Source organism: Sminthopsis crassicaudata, chromosome 1 (genome assembly GCF_048593235.1).
Source record: "Sminthopsis crassicaudata isolate SCR6 chromosome 1, ASM4859323v1, whole genome shotgun sequence".
In the NCBI taxonomy this organism is placed as follows: domain Eukaryota; kingdom Metazoa; phylum Chordata; class Mammalia; order Dasyuromorphia; family Dasyuridae; genus Sminthopsis; species Sminthopsis crassicaudata.
In genome coordinates this window covers 684,628,370-684,632,014 of record NC_133617.1, presented here as the reverse complement: position 1 = coordinate 684,632,014, position 3,645 = coordinate 684,628,370, and positions in this window count along the sequence as shown.

Here is a 3,645-nt window from a genome sequence, read left to right as displayed (position 1 = left end):
AAGAGATAGAGAAAGAGAGAAAAAGAGAAAGAGAGAAGGATGGAAGGATGGAAGGAAGGAAGGAAGGAAGGAAGGAAAGGAAGGAAGGAAGGAAGGAAAGGAAGGAAGGAAGGAAGGAAGGAAGGAAGGAAGGAAGGAAGGAAGGAAGGAAGGAAGGAAGGAAGGAAGGAAGGAAGGAAGGAAGGAAGGAAGGAAGGAAGGAAGGAAGGAAGGAAGGAAGGAAGGAAGGAAGGAAGGAAGGAAGGAAGGAAGGAAGGAAGGAAGGAAGGAAGGAAGGGAGGGAGGGAAGACAGCCTAAGAATCCCTTTGTTTCATGTTCTAAACTCTAAAATTTGAGGGCACTTTTCTAAGGTAGGATCACTTAATTCTGCATATTTTATTAGGTAGCTTTCTATTTTCAGGTGGAGCAAAGAGCAGCAGGCTAGGGTTTATTTAAAAGACTTTTGGCTCATTATATTTTCTTCCTCCAGGGTCCCCTTGGACTATACTCTCAGCTTACAGTGACAGGAGAGTTTTGCAAGCTTTTTCATTTTTCACACTACTGCTTTCTGCTCTGTTGATTATTGTCAGGCTGCCTTAAAAGATGGTATGATACTTCCTACCCATTCTCCTCCCTCCTTCCTGTGGACCCATTTTAAGATCCATTCTGCATCCCCTGCCAACATTTTGTTTCATGGATATTCACAGAATCTCAAAAGTGGAAATGACCTCAAAAGGCATCTTATCCATTCCATGACTGAAATATAATTTCCCAAAGTAAAATTTACCCAACAATAGATCATCCAGCCTTTGTTGGAGACCTCAAAACCCATTACCTCCTGGAACATCGAGTGGGTGAAGAGAAATACTATTAGAACAATTAAAGAAAGGTAGGCTAGAATTAGACCGTGAAGGGCTCTCAAAGGCAAGCTTAGGAGCTTTTACTTTGTCCTAGAGGTAATGGGAAGCCATTAAAGATTTTTGAATGGGAGGAAGAGATATGGTGAGACCTATACTTTAAGAAGATTAATTTCATGGCTCTGTAGAAGAGAAAATGAAGAGGACAATAGATTGAAAAGTAAAAGGAAGCTTAAAGGCCAGATAGTTTAACCTCCTCATTTCATAAATGGGAAAATTGAAGTCCAAAAAGAGATTGTATCTTTTTCAAGATGGCATAGGAATCCAAACGATTTCAAGGCCCAGATGACATTTCACCTCTTTTAGGAAGTCTTACCTAGCCGCTAGCCACAATGGCTTCTCCTTCTATGACCCTCTCCAATTCAAATTATCTGCACAATTTCACCTCGTAGTTTGTTATTTTTTTCCTGAACCTACATTTTATACCTCAAAGACTTACATCCTAAAGAGCAAATCTATACTTCTCTGTATCTCTTTTGAACCTAACAAGTTCTCAAAATACTTTTTTGAAATTTTTAAAATGAGACTTTCTTTGTCCTTATTTTGTTCATAATTTTAATATATTATTAATTATTATAATTATATTTATTATTATAATGATAACAATTTGAAAGGCAGTGTGCCTTAATAAAGAGTTAGTCCCTGCCTCAAATCCATATTTATTGTGGAAGTCTATATAAATCACAATCTCAAAATCTCTAAAATTATAAATTATAGAATAGATATTTATACTAGTAAGAGGGAGTTTCCTGAACTCAGATTCCCTATACAAAAGAAAACTAAGCAAAATACATAAATAACTTATGTTTATGTAATGACTTCTAATGACAAAGTATTTGCACACATAATCTCTACAGTCCTAGGGGACATATTTTATTATTATTTGCACTTTGCTGATTTAAAAACTAAAGCTAAGAGGAAATAGGTCATTTTCCCCAAGGTCATATAGGCATTAAACAGAAAAGATGAACTTAAATTCAAAACTTTTGGCTTGAATTCTGGTGACATCTTCACTGTCACTTTTAAGTAATCATGTATCTTATATCAAGAAGATAGTAAAGACTGAATGAGAATCCAGGTAATCCATAAATTATGTATATGGAAAAGAACCTCTGGAAAATATTGTATTAAGGTATTGTACTTGGACTCTATCCAATCCTTTTAATCACTTTTAGTGAGTTTATACATGTGTTATGACCCTCTTAATGTTGATATTCAGAAGATGGCTGAGCCACATAATGTCTTTGGTCCCTTCTATCATAGTTTTATATGAGTTTCACAGCTATTATACCTTCTAAGAAGAAGATAGGAGAGCCAGAGATTCATCTTGGAAATATAAATCTTCTAATTTAGTCATTCAAACATTTTCAACCAATGGTCACATTTTTGTAGAATGAAGCACTAAAGTGATCTCTTTTAAGAAAAATAATTTTTATATATATGTATATATTATATATAAATAAGTATATAATATGCACATGTGGTTAATAGGCATATAATCTGCATGATGATATATAAATATGTATAATGTATCTAAGTGCATATATGTATATATTTATATGCCTAATATATTCCCATGTCCCCAAACACCATATCTATCATCAGATCTCTTATTGAATTTTTTTTCCATGGAAATAAAGGGGATTAGATACAAACTGCTTGTCTAAAAAAGTTATCTGTTCTTTAATAAGGAAGATAAGATTATACTAAGAATAGAGTGATTGAATAGTTGATTAAAAAAAAAAAAGATTCTTTTTCAGGTAAGGTTTGGTTCCATGATTACTAACATTCTTTCAACTCTGCAATTCTATGATATATAGATTCAGCATTGTTGAAGTAAGAATTGGGGAAAACAAACTTTTTTTTTAAAATTGGGAACCTGAAAATTATTAATAGCAATCATTTAAAACTTCTCTTTAATGATTCATGGTTTAAAACTCAGTCACTCTTCACTCCCACTTTCCGGAGTTAAGTGGGTTCATCATGGTGTCTGAAAAGGTAGAAAGCCTAAATAATACCAAAATACAAATCACTTTAATTAGCCAGCATGTTTTTTGGCCTCTAAAAAATGTTGCTTCTGAGTTTGTGTCAGCACAGTAGCCTTCACAAGATAATACAGCCCATTGTTAGAGCTGCCAGACAACTGAAGGACAGTGTTTATATCAGAATGTTTCATGCAATCAGATTTTCAACCCTTATGGTTTATAAAAAGATTTTTTTTTTTTGTTGAACAAGTAATTAAGTATTTCCAAGTGAAGCATTTTTGGAGAACATAATCAGGTTATTTTTAGTGTGTGCAGTGCATTTCAAATATACCTAACCCTGATCAAGCAGTGACACCAAGTGGTGAGATAGTTTCATTTGTATACGTATTTCCCCAAAAAAAAATACTTGGACACATTCAAAGAATCATTTAGGAACATTGAAAACCTTGACATCAATTCCAAATTAAGTTTAACAGTATTAGGATAGTAATTGTGGTTTTTAAAAACCTGATATTTATATAAGACTTTACAACTTACAAAGCATATTATATACCTCTGTGGGTAAGGAAGTACAGTAATTAATCCTCATTTTCACTGTTAAAGAGACTGAAACAAAGAGCAGTTTGAGGACTTGATTATGCATCCACTAAAGTGTCAGAGTTATATCAGAATTGCCTAACTAAATCCAATGTTCCAGTACCTGAATGAAAATTCCTAATGCTCTCCTTTGATTATCAATGTCAAGAAACAAAATTTTTCCAAC